At 31.1% G+C, this 14,847-nt stretch overlaps 1 long non-coding RNA gene across 1 annotated transcript; it reads right to left on the bottom strand.

Annotated features, from left to right (window-relative positions):
* Window positions 1–5,005: 5,005 nt before the first annotated feature.
* LOC127728020 (uncharacterized) lies at window positions 5,006–14,621 on the bottom strand. The gene is made up of 2 exons (XR_007993978.1): window positions 14,094–14,621; window positions 5,006–5,692 (listed from the first exon to the last, which is right to left on the bottom strand). It is a non-coding gene; the product is annotated as an uncharacterized LOC127728020 (long non-coding RNA).
* Window positions 14,622–14,847: the final 226 nt, after the last annotated feature.

The following is a 14,847-nucleotide window of genomic DNA, read 5'->3' as shown; positions in this document are numbered from 1 at the left end:
CCCCTATACCTCTAGCCAATGTAGAATAAAGAAACACATAGCAATACGCAAAGTAAAACTCAGTTTAAAGAAGTCCGAGTCCGATGTCAGAATAGGTAACAAAAGAAACTAAGCAAAATGACAATGATACATAAATTAACAAAGGACTACTAGCAGTTACTGACATGCCAGCTCCAGACCTCAATTAAACTGATTGAAAGATTATGTCTTCATCATATGAAAATCAAGTACAATCCCTCTCGTTAGGGGTTTAGTATCATACCATCATAAAATATATGAGAAGAACATAACCCGTATCATGCCAACAACTGGTTTTAGAATAAATGTGTTTATTTCCGATGCAAAGACCCTATGAGTGAATCAATATTAATACCAAAATATGTCATCCTTAATGATCTGACAACTGTATCGTAACACTATCCCTTCCGAAAGATTGTGAAATGTCGAATTGGCTACAATAAATTGCTATTCAAATATACATTGTAGAAATTTTTATGTAGACAAAAAACAGGATGTATATCTACATAAAAAAAAATACAAAAATTAAAATTTTTTATGAAACACGTTCATCGTTTTTTTTTTTTTTTTTTTTTTTTGTCATTTGGATGCGATTATATAACTGACAGACATATTGTAAACTATACTCCTATAATAAAGAAAAGAATAGACGAACAAAAAATCACCATGCTTATAAGAGGTCATGAAGTAAAAGAGCAAGATTGTGATTATTGGTTTTAGATTATAAATTTTCAAATTTCGAAATGCCGAAAAAGAAATAGAAAGAATAAAGAAAAAGAGAATAAACTACCGTCCGTAATCCTTTATATTTTATGTGCAATAACATATGTTGTGAAGCTTAAATCATCATTAAATTAAACAGTTAACATATTTTCCAATTAAATATTATGTACAATTTTGTTTCTTTAGAATGTTTTGTTGATGAAGCTAGTCTAAGGATACTACTGATACTAGAAGGACTGCTTCATACCTTGATCTTTTCCTCAATATTGACACAGATGGACGACTTCACACGAAAATCTATGATAAACGGGAGGATTTCAACTTCCCAATTATCAATTTCCCATTTCTCAGCAGTAACATACCCTCTGCCCCTTCGTATGGTGTTTACATATCTCAATTGATACGTTATTCTCGTGCTTGTTCAGACTATACGGACTTCATATACAGGAGTGTGCTCCTTACGCAGAAACTGCTCCAACAAAGTTATGAGGAGGACAGATTAAAAATGACACTCCGTAAATTTTACGGACACCATCACGAATTGGTTGATGCATACGATGTGTCTTTGTCCAAACTAACTAAGGACATTTTTACCACGTGTTAGATTGTGGTTTGTCATTACGTCGTCTGATCTTTTAATTACCGAACGTGACTTATTCCCGATTGTGACTGTTTTGCTTAGTGTGAAACCGCATTGCTATAAGACGTGTCACGGTACTTTTCTGTCCCAAATTCATGTATTTAATTTTGATGTTATATTTGTTATTCTCGTCGGATTTTGTCAAATGTCTTAACGTCTTTTCTGTTATATTCGTGTGTTATGGTAAAGATAATTAATCACCCCCTTCATTTATTAGATTTTAGTTTGGTTCAACGAAATTTATACGATATATTTGGTTTACAGTTTGATTCAGAAGAAACACCGACATAGCTAGATAATACAATTAATTATCTAATTACTACCATAATTTGATATTAAAAAGTATTATAATTTTCATTGTTATTAATAAATGTAATGTCAGTATTACAAATCTAATCTTGAATCAATCCTAATCCTATCTTATTTTTGGGAAATGTTTTTACAAATTCAAATGTGACGTCACTTTGTGCGTTGAGGCTTTTTCTAACTCGGCTGTGTATTTTTATGTGTTGGATTAAGTTGTTTTATGTAATGTACCCGTTTTTATTCTGTAGTTAGTCCCCATTTCGGTTTCATCATGTATATCTATTAAAAAGTCATTTTATAAAATTTACTGTTTGCAAAATTATAAAATATTCTAAATAATAAGGATGTTCTTGTCCCAGGCAGAAAACCCTGGCCGTGTTAGGCGCAACTTTTTGGAAGTTTTGGTCCTCGGTGCTCTTCAGCTTTGTACTTGTTTTGGCTTTCAAACTTTTTTCATCTGAGCGTCACTGGTTGGTCTTGTGTGGACGAGACGCAACGTCTGGCGTATTGAATTTTAAGCCTAGTACCTTTTGTTAGCTATTATTCGTGTGTTTCTTTGTCCTATATGTTCTCCCATTTATTTGTATTGTGTTCCTGTCATGTGATGTTGTCGTTTTGGTGTTGTGTTTGACGTTGCCATAAAAGCGGGAGGTTTGGCATGCCACAACACCAGGTTCAACCCACCATTTTTTTCTTAAAATGTCCTGTACCAAGTCAGGAAAATGGCCATTGTTATATTATAGTTCGTTTCTGTGTGTGTTACATTTTAATGTTGTGTTTTTGTTGTGTCGTTGTTCTCCTCTTATATTTGATGCGTTTCCCTCAGTTTTAGTTTGTAACCCGGATTTGTTTTTATCTCTGTCGATTTATGAGTTTCGAACAGCGGTATACTACTGTTGCCTTTATTTACGTTATTATTTTTGGGCACGATAAGCGAACTAATGTTTTTATTCTTTTATTTTTTTTTATTAATTTTTTTTTTGCTTTGAAAAAGAATATTTTATCGACATTTAATGTAATATAAAACATGCAGATATTTTATGTCCTCTGAAAGAACTTCATTTTTGTTAATTTGAATTTTTGTCTCATGAATTGTTTAACATTTTTTCATGCATGGGCCTTCTTTAGCTTACTTAATTCATGGTATGTGTTTTGCTCAGTCATTGTTGAAGGCCGTACAATAACCTTTAGTTAAACCCCTATCCTTTGGTCTCTGGTTGATAGTTGTCTCATTGGCATTCGTACGGCATCTCCTTATTTTAATTTGATCTTAATCTAATGCTGCTTGTAGTTGTCACTTACTCACCAAGCACATTATGTAGATACATGTGATACATGTGATTCATGTAATCTATACATAAATAGAAGCAATATTTTGACAATTAACATACAAAACACTAATAAAATGAAAGTTAATGTGCATATCAAGTTAATTTTAGATAGATATATATATCTTTATTATCATTAACTAAATAACATAGTTACAGAGATGAAAATATATACAATACAACATATTTTGCATGTGTGAAATATACATAAATAAATGTACATGTACTTTAACCAGGAGGACAGACTTTCACTGATATATAATTTCAAAACGTAAACATGAACAGGAAGTACTTGGCATACATATTAATGTTGTTATAAGTATATACTTACTTACATACTCTTATGCTTCAGGTGAGACTAAACTAATAAGTCACAAAAGTACAAAAAATGAAACGTATAATTTAGAGACGAAGGTTCTTCAGTCTTTTACATAAACAAGAGCTAGCACGAAATTGTTAAAGTGTAACAATTTATTATTAATAATATATCTTATTTGATGTGAACGCTATATTTGGATACATATATATTTTTAGAAAGACGCAATGCTCTTCAACTTCGTACCTTATTTGACCTTTTAACTTTTTTGATTCGAACGTCGCTGGTGAGTTTTATGTAGACATACAAAATATTAATCCTCGTAACTATGATGAGTTTAATCATTAATGCAAGTCTGCTTATAGCTCTTTGCCGAAATTCATTTCTAAATCTGCACGTCTCTAAAACATTAACATGAAACACTGTGTTTCAATTGCTGGGGAGAAGACATATTTAGTATTTATTTTCAGCAATGGCGATTCAAGGGTTAACTACTTTAAGTCAATTTGTCCTGAATATTTGGTTGAAATAAAGGAGAAGGTATGATAAGGCAACTTTTCTGCCTCTTGAATTTCAAAATCAAAAGGTATTATAAATATACCAAAATAACACCCTTTTTACGTTCATTAGACATAATATAAAAATAAGAAGATGTGGTATGATTGCCAATGAGACAACTTTCCACAAGAGACCAAATGACACAAACATTAACAACTATAGGTCACCGTACGGCCTTCAGCAATGAGTAAAACCCATACCGCATAGTCAGCTATAAAAATCCCCGAAATGACTAATGTAAAATAATTCAAACGAAGAAAATTAACGGCCTGATTTATGTACAAAATAATGAACGAAAAACAAATATGATATACAGCAACAAACGACAACCACTGAATTACAGGCTCCTTACTTGGGACAGGCACATACAGAATATGGTGTCTGTTATATCAGTCTTTATATTTTTGTGTTTTGTCTTACATATTTGCATTGGGGATTCAAACTACAATTGAATCAACATTAACAACAAAACAGCAAACACTGCCAAAATAGCACATTTTGAAATCCTTTCATTAATATTTAGATATGAGCACAACATTATCCAAAAAGATATTTTGCTACAAAATGTATTTAAACAAAGATGTTAATGTGTTTAAAATATTTTTTTGGGTAAAACTGTTGCTCATATATATTCTGATAAAAAAAAACTGTCGTGAAATAGCCATTATACTTTAAATTCGTAAATTTCCACATGTTTATGACATCACAGCAACATCACAAGTGTCCAGATTGTGGAAATGATTTACGAATTTAAAGTAAAAAAGGCTATTTAACGATAGTTTTTTATCAAAATATATATGAGCAACAGTTTTACCCCAAAAAATATTTAAAACACATTAAAAAAACATCTTTGTTAAAATAAAACAAAACGATCGTAATTTGACATGCAGATTGTGTTGCTAAGTTTCTAAATCGTTAATTTTACCCCAACATCGCTTTTAAAACAAAAGGATTCACAAAGCAGCAATTAATTATTGAACAGGAAGCCAACCACATTACAATATAGAACACCATAATAAAACCGAATACTTGGTATTCAAATGAAAAGCAATGGAAGGGTAGTAAAAGTAAGAGTATATCATGTTACTTTCTATAATACGTGAACAATAATAATGATTTGAATCATACTATATATGATGTACTATAGTATTTAATTTAAGCGCTCAGAGTCGTGTAGGTGTGACAGAATGAAAATACCACTAAATTTCTTCAATTAAATAGGCTCAATTTATGATAACCACAAAATCCTTTAGGCACGGTACAAATCATCGATCTAATTCTTAAAAGCCATTATCACAAGAATTGTTTGTCTTTTCAATATTAATCCTTTAAGCTACTGTGGTATATAAAAGTCAGTTTCCAATCCTCTAAGTAAAGAAGGATTTACTTATGTTTATTGTGTAAGAAGATTTCCCTTTTGTTTAGTAGTCTTTGAGCTTTTACTAGGCCTGGCATATCCGGGGCACTCGGTCAATAATCACGTGACACCCCCAACGATGATCTATTTTAAACTGGGTATATAAAGAGAGCACTTTCGTGAGAAGGTCGTCACAGTAGAAGACAACTTCTAAGTAGCAGCATTTAGAAAGGTTTAAATCGCTACACTCGTTCTTAAATGGTTATATCTTAATATTGATTTTCTGCTTTATGAAGATCTACAATACACACATGTATCATTATTAAACTGAACTTCTATTTAAAGTCCATTATGTTGGAAACGTTTTCTAAAGTACTTTTTTTTTCCATTTCAACAGACTTCCTATCTCTCCATGGGTAATTGATCAAGACCATCGATCAGTAAACCTATAAGATAAAAAAAAATTTATAACGAGAATAGACAATTAATTGATCAATTTACATAATAATACAGTGAGGCCAATAACTGATTCATACATGTTAAATTTTTATCATGCCGTCTTTTATAGCCATGAAAAGTAATCAATCCATTAAAATACAGAAATAATTTATAAAAGAATTTCATTTCATGTACTTAGTAAGTACGCAAATTTCTAAAGACTCTGACTTGCGTTTTTCTTTGGACTACCTTGGAACGTTCCTTGCCTACCAAAAGTAAAGTTCCGTAGAAAATACCGATAGACTGATCGGGGAGCAGATATTCAGGAGGAAATAGAATAATTATAAGTCGAATAAAAACAGACAACACCATGACCAAGAAGAAGAAACGACGAAATGACAAACAACAGTCCAGAAAACTTAAGATCATGTTGAGTAACACGAACCATACTGAAATCGTACTATTTAAAAAAAAAAGTAAAGATGATAAAAAAGACATACAAGTCTTTTAAGTCCTGTAATAAACAGCTAGAATTTTTATCTTAATATCAGTAAAACTACGGGTATAGTTATATTCATATCCAATAGGGCTAAATCATTCCCCCAACGTGTCATCAATCACAGCAGCAAACGATGTCATTGTCCTCAAGTAACTGAACTATACCACTTATTACCCTTGTACGGAAAACCGTGACATTCATTTTACAAATAAATGTAATAAGAGACGAATGATGATTTCCAAATCAGAGATGTAAAGCTTGATGTATAAGCGTAACTATGGTTTAGTGACATTTAACTGGGTATCAAATAGAGCCTCTTCTCTTATTTCATTCCCCGACCAACGTACTTCGTTTTTATTAAAAGTAAGATGAGCTGCCCTTTCTCGATTACGTTACCACTATATATCATATATACACAATTGAATCTTGTTATACAATATCAACAATGCTACTCATTAGAAAAACTATAAAATGTCAACAAAAAGAATGTATATCATAATTTTACATTTCACCAATCATGCGACAAGATACTAATAGTTGTAGCGACTTTCATGATAGTTTTTTTTATCAAAATATATATAAGTCGTAGTTCAGGGTTCATGAAATTTATACTTTATTTTACTGTTTAATCATGATCTTATTATGAAAGAAAGGTGGGATCTTTATGGCGTGGTTTTATCATTCAATGAATGTGTATGGTTTGAAATATTTTATAAAGGGTACTATAAAAAATAAATTAAGTTAAAAAAAACCATAATGACACCAATATTGCAAATATTTGACTGCATAAAATTTGATAAATTTATAAGAGACTGCACGTAGCTGTTGACAAAAAGATGCTTAACTGTAAGTGATAAATTCAAATATTTAAAATGGGGACCAGCTGTCTACACCACGCGCATTCAAGCGTATATGTCCAATTTATACGACATTAACAAAACTGTCTATCATATTACGAATTGTAATACTGAATAGACATTTTCTTAACTTTTTTAATTAACCTTTATTCTAAGTAAATAGGACACTTGAATCTATTCGTTTGATCCTTACTTATATATATATATATATATATATATATATATATATATATATATATATATATATATATATATATATAATAACAAGTAACAAGCAATAGTCCCTGGTTTCTATACAATAACAAGTAACAAGCAATAGTCTCTTATTTTTATATATAATAGCTAGTAATAAGCAAAGAAGCAAAGGTACCTTTTTCTATACTGTAACACGTAACAAGCATTCGACCCGTATTTCTATACAAGTAACCAGCATTAGTCCCTTATTTCTATACAACAAATAACAATCATTAGTGTCTTATTTCTATACAACAAATAACAATCATTAGTGTCTTATTTCTATACAATAAGTAACAGTCATTAAACTCTAATTTCTATACAAAAAAAGTAAAATAACAAAAATACCGAATTCCAAGGAAAATTCAAATCGGAAAGTCCTTTATTAAATGGCAAAATCAAAAGCTCAAACACATCAAACGAAGGGAAAACAACTGTCATATTCCTGACTTGGTACAGACATTTCCTTCTGTAGAAAATGGTGGATTAAACAATAACAAGAAACTAGCATAAGTCTCTTATTTCTATACAATAACAAGTAACAAGCAATAGTCTCTTATTTCTATACAATAACAAGGGACTAGCATTAGTCTCTTATTTCTATACGATAAAAAGTAACAAGCAATAGTCTCATATTTCTATACGATAACAAGTAATAATCATTAGTCCATTATTTCTATGTAATAGCTAGTAACAAGCAAAGGTCCCTTTTTCTATACTGTAACATATAAAAAGCATTCGTCTTTTAATTCTATGCAACCAGTAACAATCATTAGTCTCTTATTTCTATACAATAACACGAAACTAGCATTAGTCTCTTATTTTAATACAATAACAAGTAACAAGCAATAGTCCCTTATGTCTATACCATAACAAGAAACAAGTAAAATAGTACCTTTTTTTTCTATAAAACCGGTAACAGCAATAGTCCCTTATTTCTATACAAGAACAAAAAGCAAGCACCAGCCCTTTTTCTATACAACAGGTAACAAGCAAAAGTCCCTTATTTCTATACAACAAGAAACAAGCAATTATAGATAGCACACTAGATATTGAATATAGTCTTGCAAAGTACAGTCAGTGATCAAATATATTTTTTAGAATTTCTTACATATCGTGCATGCATCAAAAGAATTGATAAGGCCAGTTTCCTAAAAATAATAAAATTTTTAATATTAGGAATTTTAAATAGGAACATTCACTAATAAAAGGTTCGTGTAAAAAAGAAAACAAAACTACAATCGATTGCTGTACTAGGCTTTTTAAGGATCAAGTATAATGGATATATACAATTGTATACACATTTGATAGCATGAATTCATTACACAATACATATGACCTTTATATTTGGCTTATGTTTCCTAAACATTGTCGACTTTCGTGTACAACCAGTTAAAAAAATCAATATTCTATAAATAGTCACTGGTCGTATTTCGTACCAACTTTAGTAAAACGCAGTTCTTGTCATCGTTACGGAGAATTTAAACGGGCATTAGCTGTTAAATTCATGTTCTGTTTCACCGATTTGACTCAAATTCTCATATATGATTTATAACATGCTAAAACGTCTATCCAAATTACAAAAAGTCTGAAATAAACAATTAACAATGCATGGACTCGATAATTTTTATCCTGATTTCGTGTGTATTTTAGTCTAGACACCATCTAATTAACCATGCATCGACATGACCACCGAAGACTGCCGACGGTCATATAACCCGATATAAAAATAAATAGATATAAAAAGTGAGCACCTGCAATTGTATTTTTCTGGGTCTGTTTGATTTCATGTTATAGGTTTAATAAAATATGTAAATCATCGTTTTTACCTGTATAAGAATGTTTTTTTGGTGGATCGAATCAGTCAACGAAATGGTTCACCTTTGTTTCACTTTCAATTTTGACATTCATTTACTTTGAAAGTTGAACACGACTAGTACATGTGTAACACATCTCCAGCTAATGGGTTAAATTGGAGGTCACATGAATACAAATATACATGAGGTTGAGTTATTGCTTTGCAAGTCAATAATACAACAGCGATGTTTTTGAGCTAATTTTGACAAATTCGGGCCAAACTGATCACTGCTTATGACGAAATATTATTTCAAAATTCCACTTTTATTATTACTTGAAACAAAAAGAATCGTATTTCAATTTTTTTTCTAAATCGTAGCCAATGATTAAACTATGACCAATTCAACCCTCTACAATGTAACAGTCAGTAAATGGGCTTATGTTATAACACAGATGATGGTGACCTTTCATACTGAAATTTCAGACTTTTCTGAAGATGTTCTTTTTTTTAGTTCTTTTAATAGATTACTTAGAGTTTAATCTATTTTTCTGACACTAATTGTTCTGTCTGTAATTTCAATGCTGTTCACTCATACAAGTGTATCGCTAGCGGTTTAAACATTTCCTTATGTAAAAAATGGTGGAAAGTTGTCTCATTGGCAATTATACTTTTACCACATCTTATTTCTATATCTACTATTTTTCAAATGTAAATAGTAGCTAAGTAATTATTTTGAATGAACAGGTCTTGACTGACGCAAAGTGTCTTAAACAATTTTGAATTTATCCTAATAGATGAGTCTGAAAATTAAATAAACAGTATACCGAAGTCGATTTAGAAATAAAAAAAAAAATTTATTGCGAAAATACAAAGATAAAAATGTTTTAAAGTTCAAATTTTCAATTGTTCGAAAGTTCACAAATTGTCACACGGGCACGTGATCGTTTGGTTTATTTTTGGTCATGATGAGTTTGAATTCTGGTGGTGAATGAATTCCTGCTTACCCATGAGGGGGAGAAGACCTGGTGGAATCTCTCCTTTCTATTTTTTTGCACAGTTTTTATATACTGTTCGATCTTCCTTGTCTGTACAAAGTTATTAATTTGCTGCAGGATACATGTATCAGCGTAATTGTAGTAGTACATGTACGAATGTCAAATATGATTGTATATAACAAAATGTAAAGTCTATTAATGAAATACACATTTGTTTTTATGTAATATCTAGAGAATTGTTCGAATCCAAATTGTGTTACAACAGAAATTACACTGTTCGAATCTATAATTCAGTATTTTCAAAAACGGTTTAAAAAAAATAAACGTTTATTTTTTCCGTTCTCATGTTTGATTAAATGTCCATTTATATGCAAAACTTTTGAAAAACCTGGAATAACTATTTACAAAATCAAAAACTTTGAAGTATTAAAGCCGACTGGTATCCAGCTCCTATACTTACTTTTCATGGCAACTGATAACTTTTGAATGTTTAACAGCTTATGTTGCGTTTCCACTGGCCATGCTTAAGCGATGTTGATTTCAATCAAACTTATTGAAAGTAAAACACGTAATAAAAAGGGAAAATGTATATGTATATTGTAAAAAAAGATATTGAAGTTATTAATATTATTTACATATATGTTATAGAAAAGCTGAATGACAACATTCTATATATATTTCTGACTCTCGTTTACAAATAATTACAGAAATATGTCCATATATGTATAATATTATGAAAGTACTTGTAAGTACTTGAAAGTCCTTGAAGTTTACTGATGATCAGCTGAAAATTCTAAACATGCAGCAACCAAGCATAAAACGCTTGTTAAGTCCTATTAGTATATATCTGCTGTCTGCGCTACAAATGTTGCTATGCATGTTTTCCGTCACATTCTGTATTTACCTGTTCGAAACCAGGAGCCTACAATTCAGTGGTTGCTATTGATTTTCTCGTTCTTGTTGTTTTCCTTTTTGTCATGTCGAGGCTTTTTTTTTAGCTTACTATGTATGGGTTTAGTCCATTGTTGATGCCGGTCTTAGATCATAATGTTACAGAAAAGAAGTCCGATCTTTAAGACGCTTACCCTGTTAACGTATCCGGTATGGCTTCGTTTGGTTTCATGCGATTTCTTACGTTTGGTTTATCTTGGTTTGTATATATTAAGATGGATTAACGACATTCAACCATCGGAAAAACGGAAGTACATTACCGCTCGTCTTAGAATGGTGTGTGCATGTTTTGTTCATTATAAATTGTTTTTCTCGTAAGATGTTTTAAGTAAAGTTATTCAGTTGAAAAATATCAAGTTACAATTTTTACTGCATTATTGAAAATTTATTTATCGGATATATCAATCAAATCAAAGTTATGAAAACAAATTGAAATGATACCCCAGTTTTCATTTAATATGGTTGGTAATTTCTTCCATATGTAAAATCGCCATATGAAAAGTAATGTGAAATGTCCAAGCGTAATAACAGTTTGAATAAAATAAAGTTTTTATTAACCTTTTCACTAAGTATATTTATCCTACTTTAAATGTCTACGCGATATTTTATCATACTTTAAAGATGCCGATTTTTAGAACTGCAACTGAAAACCAGAGTTCAGATAACGTAGAAGCTAGCAACTATTGGTCACCCTACGACAACAACCTTCAACAATGAGAAAAACCCATACCACATCGCAAGCTGTAAAAGACAGATGTAAAACAATTCAAACGAGAACATAACGAGATTCATAAAAAAAAAAAACAACAAATATAATCTACAGCAGTAAACTACAACCACTGAATAAAAGGCTCCGGACTTAGGACAGGCACATACATGATGAGGCAAGATTTGAAATGTTAGCGGGCTTTCAACCATCCCCTAACCTGGGACAGTTGTACAACAGCACAACACAAGAACAAACTATACAAAACAAAAAATCGAAAAACAAATATGATAAACAGCAACAAACGACAACCACTAAATTACAGGCTCCAGGCTTGCGACAGGCACATATAGAATGTGGCGTGGTTAGATATATTTGCGGGTGCCCAACCCGTCCCTTGACCTCGGATAGTGATGTAACAACATAAGAACAAACTATAAAAAAATCGGTTTAAAAAAGACTCGACTCATCAGGTAGACACAAATAAAAAAAAAAAACAGTTAACAAAAGGTATTAAGCACAATGAACAGATCTGAGAGTACTAGCAGTAACTGAAAACACGTTCGAAGCCAATAACAACTTATAAGAAAATCAAATGTCTAAGGCTAAACTATCAATCAGTACACATTTAGCGTAAAGTCGTCATAAACAGTCAGAGAAAAACATGACCTAGTGCAATGCCAAATTTCGGTATCGATAGAATGTAGGACCGTAAATTTTCAAAGCGGAATAAAAAGTATAACAAAAATACCGAACTCTAAAGTAAGATCAAAAAGGGGAAGTCCACAAAAACTGACAAAATCAAACGTTATCAACTATATGTATTATATTTTAATTTATTGATTACAAAATCAATGTTTGCACACATAAACACAATATTCAAAGATTTTATTTCAGTGTTAAATGGATAGCCTTTTAGAACAAACGTATTTAAAGGATCGATAAGTTTACATGGATCGTATCTAAATTTACGAGCTCTATAAACAACATCACCGTAAACATTATGATGTGACTTCCCGTTTGTAAATAGTTTTTTTCTACAGGTAAAGCCAAACCCAATCTATGAAATAATTGAGTAAAGGTTTTAAGAAATCTGTGGTAACGAAATATTTCCCCCAATTTAATAAGTTACCACTGATACATAGATTACGTTCATTGAACTCTAAAACGTCACTACAGGCACGGGCATAGAAAACGAGTTGTGATATATAAATATATATTGACGTACATAAATGTTGTCAAGGATAATTTTACAGGTTTAGTTCCTTATGATAGTTGACATTTTTACCAAAGACGCCTCACTCTTCTCTTGTTTCGTAGCTAGAAAATATTGATCTTATATTTTCAGACAATTGTTTTTATCCTGCACATTAATATTGACACCTGAAAAAATGCGTGTTTTTAATTCCTAATTGTTGACTTTGATTATTATTAAAAGAAATCAACATCTCCAACCACAAAATCATTCTGTCGAGGCATGCAATTCATTTAACCACATCGACAATCTTGAGTTTAAATACACATACATTGTTCATTCCACAATGAAGAAATGATTTGTAATTTGTGTACACTGACGCGAGTCGTCTTTTATGTAAAACTTTGCCGTTTATTTTTTATATACTTTGTCCTTCATAATAACAATACTGCATGTAAGATTATCTCTCGACATTTTCCATGGGTCGAAAATAACTTTACAACTCTATTTCCCCGTTGAAGTGCACACGGATAGGTGTTGGCCTGCAATACTTCAAGATAAGATACTTTGTGGGCGGGTTTGTTTGGGAAGAATTTGAAATTCTATAGAATACATTAGTTTCACATGGAAGCATACATATTTCATTTAAACAATGGTACACATGTACCGACTATTCATCAATTGAGTAATGTCTTTTTTTCTTGTAACAAAATCTTTTTTCGACTGTAACAAAAATCCGTGTTTCCCCAATAATATACAGGAGCAAGAAAATCAGTTTTGAAATTCTAATGTAATATTAATTTTATATCTAGTTTTCAATGTTTTCAATGTTTTCGCTTCATTTATGAACCAATTATTTTTTTCCAGTCCCCCCCCCCTCACTCACACACACACACGCACACAGAAACACACATATAAGATGTATGGTCGTTGCATAAATATACTTTTCCTCGTGAATATGAACTACTACGTAAATCAAAATAAATAGAACTGGTGCATGTATAAAAAAGTGGGTACTATACATAAATTGTTACCAATATGACTCCTTTATTAATGGACATCTGAGGTACAGTATAAGAAGCAATATACTTCCTAATACACTAACAGCAATGTCAATAACACAAGAAAACATTAGCCCAGCAGCATAATAGATGTATTTTCCAAATATTATTACCTTGTAAGTTCATCCATACGGTGTAAGTATAATGCTGACACTGATATGCAACTTTACCATATGTGAGTAAGATCAGCATACAGTGCTATTACGAAAAGTTAACTGTTTAATTAATTGGTGTCCAAGTGTTTTGAACCTGTCTTAAATTATTATTAAAACTCATTCTCGGACTTAATGTACATGTAGTTAGCCCCATACAAGGACCTTAAACAACATATTTTCACACAATTGCGCGTAAGACACACTGAACCAATATAATAGTTCTTTTATACAACTATTTTATCTTATCTAACTTTAAGTTGCATTTCGTGTGTGTCTTATAGGAGTTTCCTGTTTAGTTTTTCTTTTGTCTTATGCATACAATCCTTTTGATTTTCCGGAAATGATCACAGAATAAAATGAAAATACAATTTCGCATCCGTATATGATACGACTGAAGTATGTTTTAAAAAATAAACACAGATATCTATAGAGAAAGAGAGAAAATTATTTCACTCTATGTCAGCTACCTACGATGGTCTGCATACAATTTGTGTTTGCTAATATGTAATTTGATCCATTTTGAACGAATGTATATTGACACACCCGTAACTTAATAGTTTGTACAGTGACGGAGCAATTTATTTCTGAAATAGGTCAAACAGTATTCGTTGCTATTTGCACCAAGTATATACAGATTGAAAATTGAATATGGGGTTTGACATGAATATGTTCAATTTAATTCAATTATTTTTTTTTGAATGAAAAAGAAAAG

The sequence above is a fragment of the Mytilus californianus genome, unplaced genomic scaffold (genome assembly GCF_021869535.1).
Source record: "Mytilus californianus isolate M0D057914Y unplaced genomic scaffold, xbMytCali1.0.p SCAF_2, whole genome shotgun sequence".
Taxonomy (NCBI): Eukaryota; Metazoa; Mollusca; class Bivalvia; order Mytilida; family Mytilidae; genus Mytilus; species Mytilus californianus.
This window is presented reverse-complemented; position numbering and strand designations above follow the sequence as displayed.